This window comes from Lutra lutra, chromosome 13 (genome assembly GCF_902655055.1).
Source record: "Lutra lutra chromosome 13, mLutLut1.2, whole genome shotgun sequence".
NCBI classification, from domain to species: Eukaryota; Metazoa; Chordata; class Mammalia; order Carnivora; family Mustelidae; genus Lutra; species Lutra lutra.
The window spans coordinates 33,340,713-33,360,003 of NC_062290.1; the positions used below are offsets into that span (position 1 = coordinate 33,340,713).

Genomic DNA, 19,291 nt, shown 5'->3' on the forward strand with positions numbered 1-19,291 from the left:
AAGACTTTAAGAAAAAGCTGAAAATTCTACAGAAGCCCTCTTTTTGTTGGAAAAAAAAAATGGGTGGGTTAGTTATTTTATCAGAGATCCACTAAGAGATTCCAGATCCACTAAAGGTGCCAGCCAGCCACAAACTCCAGAGGAATTTTAACTGTGCAAGCAGCCCGATTGTTAGTGCTCTGGATAGGTTCTAAGTGGTGTACTTCAATCCTGTTTTCCCCCAGAGTCCTCAGTTGTGCAGAATTTGAGATCATTTTTGGAATGCTTATTTGGAGTTACCACTGAAACTCCTGCAATTAAAAAAGCAACTTCTCAGTTTTTATTTTACTAAAAATAAGCAGACACACTGCATCATTACCCACCCCTGCAAGGCAATCCCTATTGTCCATGAAGGAGGGTTAGCAGGAGAGTCCTTGAGACCCTGAGACAGCAGCAGGGAGGAGGCAGAGAGGTGGTAATGCCCAGGAAGATAGGGGAGGATAGGGGTGGAGGGGCCCTGTGGCCCTAGCCCAGGGCAGAGAGACCAGGCCCCTCCTTTTCCTGCACTTGCCCCTCACTGCCCCTTTTCCTTTGACCCCACTGGTGTGCCTGGAGCAGCCTACTCTGGGGACTGCTGGCAGCAGCAATTCTGGACCTTAAAAACACACAAAGGAAGGAAAGGTGGGCACCTCAAGGAGGGATCTATTGTTAAAGGAATATCCTGAGCTGAGAGTTAAGGAAAATTAGTCTTTCTTACTCTATGTTTGTTACTCATGTGGCATTCAAAGTATTTGTCACAGGAGCCTCTTAACACTCTTGAAAACTATCTTTGTGAGTATATTCATCAATATTTATATTAGATTTTAAGACAAATATTTTAAACATGGTAATATAAAAACACACATTCTATTAGCCTTCCCAAGTGAATTGAAGTGAAATCACTCCTAACTGTAGCCTCAGAAAATTCCCCTGTGAATGAGAGTTAATAATAGTGGAAAAGGCAAGTAAAATCTTAGTATTATTAAGAAAATAGTTTTAGGGGTGTCTGGGTGGCTCAGTCATTAGGCATCTGCTTTCGGCTCAGGTCTTGATCCCAGGGTCCTGGGATTAGACTCAGGGCTAAAAATAGCTGCGGTGTCTCTTAAGACCTGGCTTTGGAAGTCACATAACATCATTCCTGCCACAATCTGTTGACCAAAGCAGGTCACAAGATCAGCCCAGATTCTAGGAAATAAACAACCTCTTGATAGGAGGAAGAGTAAAGTCATATTGCGTAGGATCATGGGAGGAATTTGCAATCATATTTTGCATTTTATCACAACAGGGAATGGAAATGACAAAGGCCTAAGCTGCATTAACTTTAGTTCAAGGAGAGAAACCATTTACAACTTTAGGTGAGTGATAGATGTCAATTATGCATGATTGAAAGAGAACTTAAGGAAGGTGGCACACAGTACTTGTTAGTTACAGTGAGTGCAAGACCCTTAGAAAATGTATTGCAAAGCTGAGAAGTGAACTCACTCATCAGACAGAATACCTTACTGGAAGGAAGTGAGCGGAAAAGAAGGATTAGGAGTAGTCAGGTACAGAGAAAGGAAAATATTAAAATCAGTAAATCAATAAAATAGAGGTGAACTGTAGGATATGAAAATATATGACAACATTTTATTCTGCACAAGAATACCCATGATAAAGGATCCTTGTTTGTGATTCAAAGAGCTATTGCTGGAGAGATGAAGCAAGCCAGACAGAAATTAATAAAGGAATAAGTAAAAAGAAGTTGGTAATACTCTGGAAGTCAAGGATTGTTAAAGCCACTCCAAGAAAACATTTTATGGTCTCTTTCCAACTAATACATTAATTTCATTCCCAAGATGTCAAGTGCTTTGTTTTCTATTGTAATGAGAGACTTTATAAAAAATAGCAATACAATAGCTCATGTCTCCCTTAGTGAAGGGATCTTTTAAGCTCATTGCTTAAGGGTGGAGGGGTGTAGTACCCCTTGGTGATGAAGGATATCTTGTGAAATTACGGGTACCCTATGACTATTAATGGAAATGATGTGCTTCCGGAACCCTGATGTAGTATTAATCAGTGTCCAAAAAAATTGCTCCTCATCCCTCACAATGGTTAGCTTGGTAGACTCTGGTTACTAATCCCAACCCTTCTCAGGTATGCCCATCACAAACTACTACCAGCAGGACTTCTGTCTCCTCCTGGTCAGTTTGAACCACCTTTCTTCCACTTCGTGAGCATAAAACTTTACTTCAATCCTTATTCATGGAAGGCCTCCACTGCAGGCCTGAGATAAATATACCTGGCCTCTACCTGAAATAATGGCCTTGTTCCATGGTTTTAAAGCTATAAACATTGACTTCCACCTTTTATCTTTGGTAATATGTTTTTGTAATTTCAAAGAATGCTGCTTTTAATATGTATTTTGATGCATATATACATGCATTTCTGTTAGGTATATACCTAGAAGGGAAAACAGTAGGTCACAGGGTATGCGTATGTTCAATTTGAGCAGGTAATGCCAATTTTCTGAAGTGGTAGTAAGTACTTAAAAGATAGTTAAACACCTAAACAAGAGCCACCTGTCTTTCATTTAAGATTAACTTGCTGAAGACCCCAAATCAATTTTTTATGGGAAGTAAGAATTAACCTTTGAAAAAATGTAACAAAGTATATGCATGCATTAAAAAACCATTAGAATTTGTTTTGATTATGAATGGGATGAAGTCACAATTATTTCTCTGCCAAATAAACACTTTTCTTTCTATAATTCATATGAGAATATATGAGAATATCTCCTAGCACATTCTAATAAAAGTTGAATGAGATAATTAATAGGTTTTCTTTATAGATTGGTTTAATACTCTGGAATCCACTGATTCAATACACTGGAAATTATAAGGCATTTAATGGTTAAGTATGTGATAAGTTACTTATTACTCCAGATAATTTTGTCCTGGGGCTTCCACGTGTAGCCACTGCATCTCTCCAGTAAACCCTCTGGTCTACACATTAACATCATTGGTTAACACACAGATGGCATTATCATATGCTGTCATAAATTGTTATAAATGGACCTGCTGCCTTCTTTACTATTTGAAATGATTTCAGCAAACTAAGGTGAAGAAAATATTTACAAAATCATCTGCTTTATATTTTTCAATTTTAATATAACAATTGCCTCCAGCTGAAAAGGATTTGAAATATTAGTATGTTTGTAACATGGCTGGAAAAGCTAAAAAATTACTTATCCTAATAAAATTATTGTAATGGAGTGTTACATTTCTTTCTGAGTTACTGACAACTCTGATTAAAAAAAGGAAAATGCCTGCCTGAAAGAAATAAAGATTTTTTAAAAAGAGAAAAAACCCCTTTCAATTACAGAAATTCATTCTTTTTTTTCTTTTTCTTTTCTCTTCTCTTTTCTTCTTCTTCTTCTTTTTTTTTTTCAGTTACTTAAAATCTTATGGGTCAATACGACCAAAAGGAAAAAAGGAGCTCGGTTTCCCATCCACTTGTTTTTGTCTTCAAGTTTTCCACTTCTAATACTACAAAAATTGTTATGGAAAAGGAGGGGGGGAAGGTTTGGAAGTTTTACCTTTTGGTTTATCAAGTTAAATAAACCTGGGTGGTCCATTTGTCAAAAGGTGAGTAAGAAAGTTGATATAAAAAAATACAAAAATTAACATGCTAATGTTTGAAAAGTTTTTTAAAAATTATTTTATTTTTTTTTTCTTATTTTTAAAGATTGTTTATTTATTTATTTGATAGAGATCACAAGTAGGCAGAGAGGCAGGCAGAGAGAGAGGAGGAAGCAGGCTCCCTGCCGAGCAGAGAGCCTGATGCGGGTCTCAGTCCCAGGACCCTGGGATTATGACCCGAGCCGAAGGCAGAGGCTTTAACCCACTGAGCCACCTAGGTGCCCCTGAAAAGTTTTTTAAATGCCACACATAAAAGAGAAAAGTGCACACATCATAAGTATACAGCTTGATGAATTATCACAAGTATTATCATCAAGGTAAAAAAAGTAGAGCATAACGAACATCCCAGAGGGTCCCCATCTTTTCCCTCCCAGTTGCTCTGCCCCCTTTCTCCTCCTCAAATGTAGCCATTACTTTGACTTTTAACATCATATGATAATTTTATCTATCATTAAATGTTATATAAATGGAATCATACAGCATGTGTTCTTTTGTGTCTAGCTTCTTTCACTTAACACTGTATTTGTGATATTTAGCCGTTCTATTTTAAAAAGATTTTATTTATTTATTTGAGAGAGACAGACAGAGAGAGCGAGCAAGTGAGCATCAACAGCGGGGAAGGTTAGAGGGGAAGCTGACTCCCTGCTGAGCAGGGAGCTAGCTCAATGTGGGACTCTATTCCAGGATCCCAGGACCCTGGGATCATGAACTGAGCTGAAGGCAGCTGCTTAACCAACTGAGCCACCCAGGCATTCTAGCCATACAATTTTAGATAGCACTAGTTTTTTATTTTCATTGTTTCCATTGTATAAATATACCAACATTTATATCTTCATTCTATTGATGGCTATTTGGGTTGTTTCCAATTTAGGACTTCACAATTAATGCTGCTACAAATTTCCTCTATATGTCTTTGATGCATATAATTTTTCTGTATTTCCATTGATGTTTCTGTTTCTCCACGTCATCACCAATGTTTGTTTCTGTCTTTTTATTTTTAGCCATGTTTTAGTTGTGTATTGTTGGTTCTCATTTTGGCTTAACTGTGTGCTCAATGAAGGCAACTTCACATCTGTCCTGTTCATATCTGTATCACTACCCATAAAACATAGTATAAATAATAATAAATGGCAATAATAAAAATGAGGATTGAAACTAACAACTATTATGCAGAGTTTGCATCTTCAGCTTATGTTTATTGTTTTACTTTTATTTGTTAAAAATGAATAGTTTTCAAATGGTGTTATGATTCATGTATCATAAATCATTTCCAATGTTTTCCTTGATGTGAAAACCATAAACTACCTCACCTGTTCCCCTGACACCCACCCTCCCAAACACATACACGTGCAAATTTAGGGCAATGACTCAGGGAGAAGTAGACATATCTCCCCTTTAATTTTATTCAAATCTTTGGTAGGAAAATTAAATAACTTAACTGCCAAGTAATTTTAGGTATTTTTCTTATATTAAAACAAACACAAATATAATGGTATCCAAACTGATCGAATATTGTGCTTACATAGGAGGCCTGAGTCACTTCAAAGTCTATCTGCATACCCTTGGCCACCATACTCTTCTCAGCCAAGTCTAAAAATCTTTTATAATAATGAGGAATTAATGAAGTGATTCAGTTGGATAGAATCATGATTCCATTTTTACATTAGGAGGATAATTTTGACTTGCACTATAGAAGATGAGTTGGAAGGGAAAGGGGTAGGTGAAAAGCACTGGAGGTAGAGATAGCATTAGCAGAATTATTTAATATTAACCCATTATATAATAATCCAGGTAAGAGATAAATTGGCCTAAACTCACAGCACAGGACATAGAGAAGAACAGACACCAAGGTTTCTGATTTTTTTAGCTACTTCCTTTCCTGTTCACCATGACTCTTTAAAACATCATCTAAATATCTAATTATTGGTTGTGATTTGTATTATACCTGTATAAATAACATACATATGTGATAGGGTAAATATAAATGTTAATGAGCATTACTATTATTTAATTCCTTACATTTACAGAAGTTGAATGGACTTCAATATATTCAAAATTAGATATAATTTTGTAGTGTATCAGTTTGCTGCATTATACATAAAGAAGTTTACAACTATTATCTCTGAAGTGATCTAAATAGTAGTTCACATAACATATAAGCTTCAAGGGAAATCTTTGTATACAACTCCCATCTTATTGCAATTGGAGTTTTTAACTGGATCTAAATAAGTTAATCTACTATATGGCTAGAATGTTAATTATTATTGTAATTCACAATATACAGATATTTGATACTTTAGGGACTCAACAGTGCCATAAATCCATTTGATTTTCAGTTCAATTCCCAAAACTGTCTCTAATAAATTAACAGTGCTTTCCAGGTTTTGAAGTGTTTTGGCATTATCTTCCTTGATGTTCAATATGCTTGAAGTCAGCAAGGCTAGTATTTTACTCTAATTTTTCAGTTTAAAAAAGCCCCCAAATTTGATTTACTGTGTTTCACAAATGTTATTTGTTTAACAGCATACATCCGCAAACTGTAAAGGGACTGGAATTCAGATTTCCAGACTTTTTATTCTGGTGTACCAGGTTGCCAGTCTGATACAGCATATGGCTTCCTAAGTACCCTGGATTTTAGTAGCTATTTGACAAGTTTCTTAACCTGTATATTTCAGTTTTAGTATCTAAAATAAGGAGATAATAACAATAACTCCCCATTGAATTACTATAAGGATAAATTTAGTTAATATTTGTGAGGCACTTAAAACAGTGTCAAGCTCATAGTAAGCTCTAAATAAATGCTGGGTTATATATTTATTGTTTTAGCATATCCAACTGACTTATAAGTACGGTTGGAATCCTCATAGTATACACATTTGGAGAATTCCTAGTTGAGTATATGTATTAAGCAAGTTCAGACGTGTATATGGGTAATAGAGCATAAACCTTGTTTCTAATTTAATAACTAAATAAATGTGGTGGCCCAATAATCACACTAGCCTTACTTAATTAATCACATTTCATCTGACCTCGATATGCTCTTCCCAGGGAGAAAAGACTTCAAGGGTGTGGTACGTGGACCTGCTGAGATACTTTAAAAAGGAGAAATCAGTGGATTGTAATAGGAACCTCAGCATATTAGACAGTCCACGGGTGCTCAGGAGTGTAATGATCTGCCTAGTCTTAGTTAAGAGGGCGTTAGGGGAAACGCTACAAGGGACCCAGCTGGGTACTCTGCAGGAAGTTAAAAATTGTTGAGCTTTGCAAAACATCTGGTGTTAACCATCTGTCTTTGGCAGTACAAAGGCTTAAAAGGTCTATGCGGTTCCTTCTGACACCTTGGAAGGCGGAGTTACAGCACCGTAGTAACAAGAAGTAGCAAGCTAACTTAAGTACGTTCAGGGATCCGGAGACACTTGCACTTCCTGTTACTACAGTTCAGGCCAAACTGCTGCCAATCCCTAGTTTTTTGAGAGCTTCCCCTTGATTCCTATTGTGGCCACGCTTGGTTCCCCTCAGCTCCAGCGCACACCTGGATGGGCTCCACCTAGGTGCTTGGGAGTATGGAACAGTTTCGCTCTTCTAGTCAAAGAACACGGACTTTTGCTTGGGAGTTGCTTGTTAAAAGGTGTCGGTGGACCCCTTGGCACACTCGGGATCTCCCATTGTTGTTGGGAGGCGCAGGAGCCCCGGTGAGTAAGACGCTGTCAGTACTGCCCAGCAGCGAGCTCCGACATCCTAGCCAGGCTCCGCAGAGCATTCCGAAGCCCCACCCATGGCAACGCCACTCTGACGTTCGCTCGCCGGAGGCCGCCATAGGCCCGCGTAGCGGCCCAGGACGACGTGTGGCGCGTGGACTCCCTCAGGTCCAGCCCTGCGGGAACCCGGTAGGCACTTCCGGGCAAGGTTCTGTGCACCTGTTCCTTCCTTCTTTAGTGTCTTCCCGTCTGGGAAAAAGTGGGCATACCCCTCCCCAGAGAACAAGATGCACCACAGCAAATCTACATTAAGAACAGCGAGGAAGACTAATCCCAAAGCAAGAAGGTGCCAGGCATCTTTAAACTGTTTGGAAGTTCACGTGACCTACTGAGTGTCGGGCCCCAGTGGTCACGTGACACCGCGCGCGCCCTCGCGTAGGGAGAGCCGGCAGGCTCTGTGCGCGCGCCTTCGCCGCTGCCTCCCATCCTCTCGACGGGAGGGTGAGGAGCGGCGGAGTGATCAGGCGTCTGGAGTCCGGTGCGCGTGCGCAGCGAACAGCTGTCACCCAGTGCGGAACAAGTCTTCCAAATTTCCCAAATCTCCCTGGGCCGTAGGCCACCCTCTTCCTCCTCATCTTCCTCCTCTGGGTCGTATCCCGGTCCACCCCGCGCGCCAGGTAACCGCTTTTCCGGACTCCGGGCGACAGGGATGGTGGGGGGAGGGGATCGGGCGGTCTTCTCGGCACTGCCCCCCTCTGCTCCGAGCCGCTGGGGGTGCCGGCGGTCGGGGCAGCGGAGACGAGGCGCTGGAGACGGTGGGTCCACGACCGCCGCCGATGTCATGCTGGGGAGAGAGTGGCCGGCCATAGTCGCAGCGGAGGGAGGCGGGAGCCAGTGACAGTCCGCTCCGGCCCACTTGGGGGTTCGGTCCCCGCGCTCGCCCTTCTCCCAGGGGTCGAAGTCTGGGTCCCCCTCCTTCGGGCAGAGGAGCGCGCGGGTGGTCCAGGGATGCCGACTCCTTTCCATTCCCCTTCCAGCCTGGTCTGCGGGGGACTCCAGGGAGGTACGGCCTGCTTCGCTCTCGGTGCCATCTCTTCTCTGGAACTGTCACGACCCGGGGGGTGAAAGCAGGGGCTCCTCTCCAGAACATCTCGCCACAGGCAGGCAGCCCCTCCCCGGGTTCGTCCGCAGCCTCCTTGCTGCTCTTTTGTTTTTTTCGGCAAGGGACCATCTCTTCTTGCAGTGCCTGAAACCACGATGCGGTGTAGACAGTGGGAGCTTAATAAATGAGTTGGATCGCTCCGAGTGGAATGCCAGGCACGCGCGGGACGTGGGAAGGGTGGGGATGTCGAGGGGGGAGTCAGGCAGGCTGAAGCTCTGGGTTCAAGCTTGGGTTTTTCCTCCAGGCGAGCCAATGAAACCAACGGGGCTAGATTCAGATGCTTTCCGGGTGAACTCGGAGCCAGCCTTGCCCTACACTGCCCCGTGCAGGTCTGCAAGGGCTGGCTTTGGTTGTGGGCGATGCTCAGGAAGGTTTTGTAAGGTTTCTACTCCAGGAGTGGAGAGGACAAACTTTTTTTTTTTTTTTTTTTTTTTTTTTAAACTTGGTAAATTACCCTCGAGGCGGTTTATCAAGACCTGCTTTGGAAATGTGGGTTAGAAGTTGGCGTTGGTTCACCCTATCTCGGTGCTAAGTTTATGGTAGGCTCAGTTCCACCTACGTTCGGACCAAGTTTTGACCTATTTCACTCCCTTGAATGTGCTGGAATTTTTATTTTTCATCTTGGGAAATTCGGCTTCACCGTTTCTATGGTAACAGTTGCTAATATAATTTCTAAGTGTTGTGGCTGGAAATTAGTGGCTTTAATTCTTAAAGGTCCATTTTTGCCATGAAACACTTAGTTCTCCTTTATGATCATTACTCAGATTCTGCCTTGCTGGTCTCCTCCCAACCCCCCCATGCTTTGTTTTGGAATGTATTACACGGCTATTCGTTTTTTTAGGCCCTCTTTCTCCCAATTTAAGGCATTATGAAAAGTTTTCATACAATCTTTACAACACTCCACGAACTTGGTGGTACAATACAATTTAAATTGGAGATTTGTTTCGTTTTATTAACAGATTTTAATTGGTTGCTTGTCTAAAATTAAAAATATGTTTTAAACCTTGTAGGTGCACAAATGCTTTTAAAAAATCCATTATTAACTTTTCTATAAGAATGAAGATTTTAATAAGCTGAATAGGTACATTATTTTTAATAAGTTACTTAGATTTAAATTTCAAATAAAGGATGAAAATCTGGTATTTTGAGTTCTCTTCTTGACACCAGAACCACCCAGGCCTAAGTTATTAGGTGCCTAACTAAACTTGGGTAGTCTGTGATTTTTTTTCTTTCTTTTTCTCATTGTTTTGTCTTTGTATCTTGACTGGTGTCCCCCCCCCCCCCCTTAGAATGTTAGGGCTTTGAGAACAGGTTCTTTTTTTTTTTTTCCTTTGCTATATTTCCTTTGCTATATTTGCTATATTTCTAGCAATTTACCATAATTCCTGGGGGTGCTAAAATAAAATATCCTCTTTCTTTTTAAGTAACAATTTTATTAAGATATAACTCACATACCATATAATCCACCTATTTAAAGTTTACAATCCAGTGGTTTTAGTATTGCATGGAATTGTGCAACTGTCATCAGAATCAATATTAGAACTTTTTTTATCACCTCCAAAGAAACCCTGTTCCAATTAGCAGTTATTGTCCCTTTCTCTTCAGCTCCTATCTCCTTTGGCCCCAACCAGTGACTAATCTGCTTTCTGTCTCAATGAATTTACCTGTTTTGGACATTTCATGTAAGTATAACCATACAATAAGTGGGTTTTTTTGACTAGAGTCTTTCACTTAGCATAATGTTTTCAATGTTCATCCATCATGTAGCATCTATCAGTACTTTATTCCTTTTTATGGCTGATTTGTATTCCATTTTATGGATATATCACTTTTTGTTTATTCATTAGTTGATGGGCATTTGAGTTGTTTGTACTTTTTGGCTTTTAAATTTTTTTTTTTTTAAAGATTTTATTTATTTATTTGACAGACAGAGATCACAAGTAGGCAGAGAGACAGGCAGAGAGAGAGAGGGGGAAGCAGGCTCCCCGCCGAGCAGAGAGCCCGATGTGGGGCTCGATTCTAGGACCCTGGGATCATGACCTGAGCCGAAGGCAGAGGCTTTAACCCGCTGAGCCACCCAGGCGCCCCAACTTTTTGGCTTTTATGAATAATGTGCTATGAACATTCACAAACTAGTTTTAGTATGTATGTGTGATTTTCTTTACTCTTGGATATATGCCTAGTAAGAATTGCTGGGTTAAATCTTTTTCTTGAGTGAATAGATGGATGAGGGATACTCTCTCCAGGCCTTTGAGGGACCTACTCTGCTCCACCACCAGGTCCTTTTCTCTGGAGGCCAGAAGTCTCTGTGTGGGGCTTTGTCCTATGGATAGTGATTTTTTTTCTTGTCTGGGTGTCTTTAAGATCATCCCTTTATGTTAGCCAGTTTTTCTTCATACAGCAAATGATTATTCCCTTGATACTAATTTGTTATATATTTATTAGAGATGATAAAACAGGTATATTCCATACTATCATTAAACTCAGTGTCTAATGCCGGCCTTTCGGTCTTTTAAAGATTTTATTTATTTATTTGACAGAGAGAGATCACAAGCAGGCAGAGAGGCAGGCAGAGAGACAGGAGGAAGCAGGCTCCCTGCTGAGCAGAGAGCCCGATGCGGGACTTGATCCCAGGACTCCGAGATCATGACCTGAGCCTAAGGCAGCGGCTTAACCCGCTGAGCCACCCAGGCGCCCCCGGTCTTTTGGTCTTTTAAAGTAATATAAATTTATTATATATATTTTATATTTTATACACACACACGCACACACACACACACTCATTCCTCTGCCCACCTCCATTTCTAATATGAATTTTTTGGGAGTTGTGCAAGAGTTAAAGTCACTGTTTTTCTTCACTTGCTATCAATCTAGAAGGTTTTGTGGAAACTAAAATATAAATTTTAAAATATTGTGTTATTATCTTTAAAATATTGTATTGCACACCCTCAAAGATTCTCATTTCCCCACCCTCCATGCCCTTTGGAACAATCCAATCCTTCTTTCCCTGAGAATCAAGTCCTTTCAGCTCTCTCAGTAAGGCTTTGCCCAGCCAAATCCCCCCCCCCCCCCCCATTTCCTGGCTAGGTGGGGCTGGTACCTTGCTCACATTCTTGTTCCCTCTACCTTGACTGCTACCCTGACCTGTTCTTCTTTTCTGGTTAATTCCATCTCATCCTTCAGATAGCTTACTTAGCTCAGTTGTTACTTCTTCAAGTTGGTCTTCCCTCTATACTGTACACTAGCTATAGCAGCATTTTGTAATCTCCTTCATAGTCTTATACAATTATATGATTAGTTGTGGATTACTGTTTACTCTCCACCACCATGTATGCACAGAAAAAGTTCTGTGCAAAATGTTTTAAGTGGTTAATTACTTCTGGGTGATGAACGTATGGGTAATTTTTCTCGTTTGTGACTGTGTGCATTTTCTGAATTCTCTATGTATCGGTATGACTTTTGTGAACAAGAGAATAAAGAAAAATCATCAGTAATTGCCATTTTTATTTTAATAAAATTCCTTCTAATCTCTTGTTTTAGTAACCTAGATGAGATTTTACTATAGCTTTAAATATCAAACTTTTATGACATTTTAATTCTTTCTCATATCTAGGGATGATAGGGAATGGTGAGCATATTTTACCATTGGTTGTCTAGGGATGGAATTTCTAGTATTGAAATTAAGCTGATTTTTAGGAACAGAATCTAGCTTTGATACTATTAGGCTATGATAGTGTAAATAACTCATTTTCCTTTTTCCCTGAGAAATGTCTTTGTTCTATCACATTTGTATGCTTCATAGTACAGAGCTTTTCCTTGCACATTTACTTGTTATTTGCACTTATTTTTGCTGGGTAGTTTATTCTGCCTAATAGTGGGTATATTTCTTCAGTAAGTATTTTAACACCTACTGTGTGTCATGTGCTATGTTAGATGTGGAGCATACAGCAAATGAACACAATAGACAAGTGATTCTCTACCATTTCCTGGAAGATTATTTTGAGTATGAATGTTTTGTTACACTGTTGCTCTACATTTTCAGATACACTGTGGCTTCAGCTACTATGGTATTTATAAGCTGTTGCTCCATAGAATCTTTAAAATTTATTTTAGATTTTTTTGCATTTGTGTTATTTATTATTGAGGGTAAATACTTACAGAGCAGAATCATGTGTCATAAAACCCTTTTGATGCTGACTTCTTTTTTTAGATCTCCATCCAGTAATAGTTATTAATTTGCATCTCTACTTGTTAACTGTAACTAGGTGAACTGGGATCTTTCCTCTCAGCACTGCTTCTCTGGGTTTCTCATGGATCTCATCCCATTTCACTGCTCACTTGGGGGAACCTGTGAGTTATCCCAGGTATCTCATGGTTTCTTAGCCCTCGTTACATCCAGACTGTCGCCAAACCTTATCATTTCTGCTTCCAAAATATATATTAGATCAGTCCTCTAGTCTCTGCTTGGCATCATCTCAGTAGCCACTCCAGACTCCTTCCTATTTCTGCTCCATTCATGATCTTTTAAAATGCAAATTGGATCATTCTCATTGCTCTGGGGAGACTTAAAATTCCTGCATTATCTATTCCTGTCTGAAGGAAGCAACCTCCAAACCTTATCTAGATGGTTTTAGTTTTCCTCTCTGCCCATTGGCTTTTCTTTTTCTTAAAGTGTACAGGCCCTTGCTGAAGGTGCTGTTTTCTGTCAGACTTTCTTCCCACTTTCTTTTTGGTACATCATTCCAGTCTCTGCTTGAATGTACTTGCTTAAAGAATCCTGACCTGTCACATGCACCTCTCCTCCAATCTAAATCAGCTTTCCTAATGATAATCTATCTTAATTCCCTAGTTGTTTCCTCCCACAACACTTAAGCATATAGCAATGAATACAATAGATCAGTGATTCCCAACATTTCAAGAAAAGGATTGTTTTGAGCGTGAATATTTAGTTACACTGTTGCTCTTTATTTATGTGATTATTTGATAGTTTCTAGACTGTAAGAATTCTACAAGGGCAGGGACCCAAGTATTTTCATTCACTTCTATAAGTCCAGGATACTGCTTTGTACACTGTGCTGTACTCTGATATTTTCTGTCTTGTTCCATATCACATATTATAAAAATATCGATATAATCCATCAAATTGGGTAGGATTGCAGGCTGCAGTATGAACAACACATGAGGAAAATGCTTCGTTTGCATTAAGTCCTCCCCCCCCCCCTTTTGAAACACAATTGCTATTTTCTAATTCTTGTCTGAATCGAAGTCCAAGTGAGTATAGCTATCCTATACCTTTCCTATTATATCCCTGAAAGCTAGTTCTGCTTAGGAATTCTGGCCTGGTCTCAAAGGAGAGTTGCTTAAGGTCAGGTTGAGAAAAATCCAAGTCAGACTCTACCTTAGATCTTGTCCTCTAGGTTTCTCTGGGCTACAGGTAGCCAATACTCTTCTACCCTATTTGGCAAAGCTCACTGCAGGTGTGGTAAGTCACTGGATTTTAAGGCTGGCCTCTAATCACTTTTATTTTCTCAGTTTGTTTCAAACCAAACAAAATTCCAAAAATGGTAACAAAGGGATCAAGGCAAACAAGTGTTTGTGAAGGGCTGAACTAAGGAGCCTGGTTTGGTAAGGATGTCATGTCATGTTCAGTAGATAAGAGCTGATCACTAGAGCTGTGGTTCTCATTTATTCACTTAACCAGAACATCTGCAAGGAAGGCTTGGGGCTCTTTGGTCTCCATCAATGAAATACTGATCTCTTATCTATTTTGCTAACAAAATAGTAGAAATAACCTAAATATCTAGCATAAGGGCTATTTAACTGCACACTGTGATGTGATATTTGTATCTTGGATAAATATTTTAAAATGTTAGAATTATCCCAAACCTATGTTTAATGAAAGAAAATTATACAAAATTTTATACATCACACGACCCTAGTTGTGTTTCATTGTGTTTTTATAAATGTACATACGTTAGAGAAAATACACCAGAATGCTAATTTGATGGTGAAATTACTGGTAATTTTTATTTTCCTTCTTAGAGATTTTTTAGAATGAGCATTGTTGCATTTATAATTAGGGATACTAGTTGAAAAGCAAATTTCCTGAACATCAATTTAGGTACTGAAAATAGGAAAAATAATACCTTTATTAAATGCTGGATAGAGCCCAGATTTCTAGTGGCTGTGTTTTGGGGACCCCTGTCAAATTGGGATGTGCATTTCACCTTCACAATCTTCATAGTCTTCCACTGCACAGTGATCCATGTTTCCTCTCCTGGTCTGTTTTTTTTTTTTTTTCTTCCCTGTCTACATTATTAAAGCTTACCTTGTTTTTCATCTTTATTGCTGAAATAGAACTGTATCTTTTCATGCCCTACTTATGCATGTTGATAATGAATGTTTAACTGACGGTTGCCCATAGCATGATAATTTGGAAAATCCTAATATCCCTTATTACATCCTGTTGTGTGGCATGATTTAAAGGGATGGAAAGGATTTTGGATGAATTAGGGATTATGCAGGGATGTCTTCTTTCTGTTAACTTTGTTGAATTATAGTGGGACCTAATAAACAAAATTGAAGGAAACATATAGTGATCGTTTATTTTTTTTTAAGATTAAAAAAATTTTTTTAAAGATTTTATTTATTTATTTGACAGAGAGAGAGATCACAGGCAGGCAGAGAAGCAGTCAGGGAGAGAGAGGGAAGCAGGCTCCCCGCTGAGCAGAGAGCCCGATGTGGGGCTCAATCCTAGAACCCTGAGATCATGACCCAAGGCAAAGGCAGAGGCTTAACCCACTGAGCCACCCAGGTGCCCCTTTTTAAAGATTTTTAAAAAATTTATTAATCTGGGACGCCTGGGTGGCTCAGTTGGTTAAGCAGCTGCCTTCGGCTCAGGTCATGATCCCAACGTCCTGGGATCGAGTCCCACATCGGGCTCCTTGCTTGGTGGGGAGCCTGCTTCTCCCTCTGCCTCTGCCTGCCATTCTGTCTGCCTGTGCTCGTTCTCTCTCCCTCTCTCTCTGACAAATAAATAAAATCTTTAAAAAAAAATTAAAAAAAAAATTTATTAATCTAACAGACAGTGAGAAGGAACACAAGCATGGGGAGTGGGAGTGGGAGAACCAGGCTTCCTGCCGAGCAGGAAGCCCAATGAGGGGCTCTATCCCAGTACCTTGGGATCATGACCTGAGCAGAGGCTTAAAGACAACCACCCAGGCACCTCTGTAGTGATAGTTTAAATGTATAATCATCATGCATCAGTAAATTTTTCGAAACCTATATTTGAAATTGTTCAGTATTTTAGCATTCAAACCTTAGTAAATTATGCATTTGGAAATGTATTTGATAGCCATACAAAATAGTTATACCAACTATTGATTTACTATTTTCTAGAGAAGGAATTGGAAACTTTAGAAATTAGAAATGTCTAAGTATGGACAATTTGTTGGACAGATAGGACTTTTGGCGGGGGGATGTGTGTGTTTGTGTGTGTGAGTGATAGTACTTTTAGGAGATTTCATAGTTCTCTTCTCATTTTTAGCATGGGAATTTCAGAAATCTGAACTTTCCCAGTTGATCTAGACCATGTCAGGCATTAAAGGACTAATGTTCTCAGTGTCACTCCATAATTAGACTCATAAGAACTAGGACCTGGATACAAAGCATGGTTGTCCATTCTTCAGGGCTCTTTCTAGGAAGTCTTGCTTCTTGGGAAAACACATCATTTAGTGACAGGCAGATCCCAGCAGATGGACATGGGTAGTGTTGAGGAGTAATCTTTTTTTTATTATTATTATTTTGTATTTTCATTTCTTTATTTGACACAGAGAGAGAAAGACAGTGAGGTAGGGAGCATAAGCCGGGGGAGTGGGGGAGGGAGAAGCAGGCTCCCCACGGAGCAGGGAGCACGATGCAGGGAGCCCGATGCAGGGCTCTATATCAGGACCCTGGGATCATGACCAGAGCCAAAGGCAGACACTTAATGATTGAGCCACCCAGGTGCCCCCATTGGGGAGTAATCTAAACTAGTTTTTACCTGTGGGGCTTCTCTGACCCTTGAGAGTATTCACCTTTCTCATCAGAATATTCTTCCTGTAGGTACATTTTCTCCTGTTGAATGAGGTCAAAGAAGTCAAATTCTTTATTTTGGCTCTGTCTTTATCTCCATCTTCTAACTAGTTTCTCAGACATTTGTTTAAATACCAGTCCTAAGGGTATTTCTCTCTGATTCAACATTAGCCTTGTTGCTTCTGTTGTGTTTTGGAAATGCATCAGATACTTAGAAAGCACACAGGTGTCCCTTTGAGGGGAGGTCTGATGGTACAGTCCCCCCCCCCAGGCTGCTTATCTCACCCATTTTGTTTTTAATTTAACTTTCAAAAGGAACTATCACCTTGATATTTGGACACTTTACTGAGAACTCTCAACATTCAGGGAAGCTTGCATTAGTAGGAGGAATTTGGACCTGAGATAGGTAAATTATTAAAATCATTATAGTATAAATGTATATTAAAATATTATTTTAAATGGGCAATGCAAAGTATACAACAACGTATACAGTTTAGAAGCTATAAATGGGGGAGTGCTTGGGTGACTCAGTGGGTTAAGTGTCGGACTTTTGCTTTTGGCTTAAGTCATGATCTCAGGGTCATGACATCAAGCCCTGCATCTGGCTCTGTGCTCACTTAGTGGGGAGACTGCTTGAGATTCTTCCCCTCTGAGGCTCCCCCCACCTCCCCAATGTATGCTCCCTCTCAAATAAATAAGTACATCTTAAAAAAAGAGAAGATATAAATAGGTAAAAATTGCATATTCTCACTTTTGCCATCAGACAGCCAGTTTCTTCATTTTGGTTAACTACTATTAAACAGTTTCTTTTAGGGCTTTTCAGAGATATTTTACATATTCTATATAGGATATTCTATAAAGCTTGTATATGTATACATTTTTTAATACAAATCGTGGTGTCTATACTTGTTCTGAATATTTTTTCATTTAATACTGTAACTTGAATGTGATTTTTAAAAAAAGATTTTATTTATTTATTTGATAGAGAGCGCGCGCACAAGTAGGCAGAGGAGCAGGCAGAGAGAGAGGGAGGAGCAGGCTCCCCACGGAGCAGGGAGCCTGGGTGTAGGGTTCAATCCCAGGACCCCAGGATCATGACCCACCTGAGCTGAAGGCCTAGCGATGAAGCCACCCAGGCTTCCCTTGAATGTGATTTTAAAAATACGAATATATGTAGAGCTCATTTTTAAAATGATCCCACAGTAATTACATTTTATGCATCTACCATAATTTATTTAACCAGTGCAATATTAAAAGTCATTTAGCTTGATTCTGTTTCTATATAATGGTCTATTTATGTACCATTACCTCAGTGTTTTATTTATTTATTTTTTTTATTTTTACCTCAGTGTTTTAATTGTTGAAGCTTTATAAACATGTTTTTGGGACTTTTCAGGCTGTTCTTGTTTATTTTCCCTCATTATATTTAACTTTAGAATCAATTTGTCAAGTTCCAGGAAGCTATTGATAGTTTTATTAGGAATGTCTTTCATTTTTGGACTTACTTAGAGAAATACCTTTCAGATGCTGACTTTTCTTGCCCAGAAATATGGTATGCCTTTCCATTTAAATGTTCTTTTAAGTCCTTAGAAAGGACATTTAAAAAATATCTTTACACAGATCTTACATATTTTCTTAAATTTTATTCCTTTTTATTTAATTTTAAAAATAATTTTCTTACCTTACTTTGGACAATCTCAAACTTTTAGAAATGTTGCAGTTTTAGAAAAATGCAGTTGCAGTACAAAGAACTTCATGCTTTATTGCTTCTCAGTATTTCAGTGGATATTTCCAAAAAGGCAGTTTCCTATAAAACCACAATATTTCCATCAAAATCAAGAAGTTACCACCGATAAGTACTTTCACCCAATCTTTAGATTTTTTTTTAAAAATATATCACTATTGTAATAGTGCTGTTTCTTGTAGCAAAAGTATCCATTCCAGAATGATGAATTACATTTTCTTGTTCTGAGGTCTTTTAAGCATCCCTTCATTCTCAAGTAGTCTTTAGTCTTTCCTTGATTCCCTTTTTCTTTCTTTCTTTCTTCCTTTCTTTCTTTCTTTTTTTTTTTTAAAGATTTTATTTATTTATTTGACAGACAGAGATCACAAGTAGGCAGAGAGGCAGGCAGAGAAGCAGATTCCCTGCTGAGCAGAGAGCCCGATGTGGGGCTCGATCCCAGGACCCCGGCCGGGATCAGGACCCAAGCTGAAGGCAGAGGCTTTAACCCACTGAGCCACCCAGGCACCCCTCTTTTTCTTTTTTCTTTTCAAATATTTTCATTACTTGAGAGAGAGCGTGCACGCACAAGCAGGGGGAGTGGCATGCAGAGGGAGGAGCAGGCTCCCTGCTGAGCAAGGAGCCCAATGCAGGACTCCATCCTCGGACCCCAGGATCATCCAAAGGCAGATGCTTAACCACTGAACTACCCAGTTGTCCCACTTGATTTTCATAATATTGATAGCTTTGAGAATTACAGACCAGTTATTTTATAGACTCTCCCTTAATTTTTGTTTTCTAATGTTTTCTTGTGACTAGAATCTTGAGGCATCATTGGCAGGAATATCACAGAGGTAGAACTCTATTTTTTTTTAAGATTTTATTTATTCATTTAACAGACAGAGATCTCAAGCAGGCAGGGAGAGAGGAAGGAAGCAGGCTC

The 19,291-nt window shown here is 39.5% G+C and overlaps 1 protein-coding gene across 14 annotated transcripts in view; it reads left to right on the forward strand.

The window, feature by feature from the left end:
• Nucleotides 1–7,950: 7,950 nt before the first annotated feature.
• The window catches only part of KDM4C (lysine demethylase 4C), a 470,115-nt gene continuing 458,774 nt past the window's right edge, over nucleotides 7,951–19,291 (forward strand). For all 14 annotated transcript variants that reach the window (XR_007122181.1, XM_047699136.1, XM_047699137.1 and 11 more), the window contains exon 1: nucleotides 7,951–8,070. The gene's annotated coding sequence lies outside the window, so the exon portion shown is untranslated. The remainder of the gene's footprint in view (nucleotides 8,071–19,291) is intronic.